Genomic DNA, 687 nt, shown 5'->3' with positions numbered 1-687 from the left:
GTGGGAAGAGAGCTGGAGGTTGGGGCCGACGGTGTCGCGGTATCTAGTGCTCGGAAGCAGGCTGAACCCATCTGCTTCCCTCCCCGCCTCAGCACGGTTTGGCTCCTCTTCCTGACGGAAGTTTATTTACCGCCGAGAGATTTATTTTTTCCCCTTTTTATTTTTCTAGGTCTGGATTTGTTTTCCTTCCTTCACAGTGAAAGCCAGGTAAGTTGTCTTGTGTTTCGTTCCGGTTTTGTCTCTCTTTTCTCCTTGCCAAACCGGCAGACTGGCAAATGCATCCCTCTTGGCTCAGCCAGCCTTCCTCCTCCTCCTCCTCCTTCTCCCTCTTCCTCTGCGAGAACCCTTGTAGGATGGCAGTGGGGGTGCCGGCGGGCATCGCCCGACACCGCAGGGAGGTTCTTAGCCTGCCCGGCAGCTGCGGGAGTCCGGGGCTCTTGCCCCTCTGCCCAGCACCTCTCCTCTCCCGCGGTACCTGCTGTCCTTGTAGGATGGCAGTGGGGGTGCCGGCGGGCATCGCCCGACACCGCAGGGAGGTTCTTAGCCTGCCCGGCAGCTGCGGGAGTCCGGGGCTCTTGCCCCTCTGCCCAGCACCTCTCCTCTCCCGCGGTACCTGCTGTCTCGAGTCCGCCTGGCTGAGGCGGGTTCGGAATCACCGGGGGGCGGGGGGGGGGCCAGCGGTGGAAG

This window comes from Aptenodytes forsteri, unplaced genomic scaffold (genome assembly GCF_000699145.1).
Source record: "Aptenodytes forsteri isolate BGI_AS27 unplaced genomic scaffold, ASM69914v1 Scaffold419, whole genome shotgun sequence".
Taxonomy (NCBI): Eukaryota; Metazoa; Chordata; class Aves; order Sphenisciformes; family Spheniscidae; genus Aptenodytes; species Aptenodytes forsteri.
The sequence above is the reverse complement of the archived record's forward strand: the minus strand, read 5'-3'. Positions refer to the sequence as shown.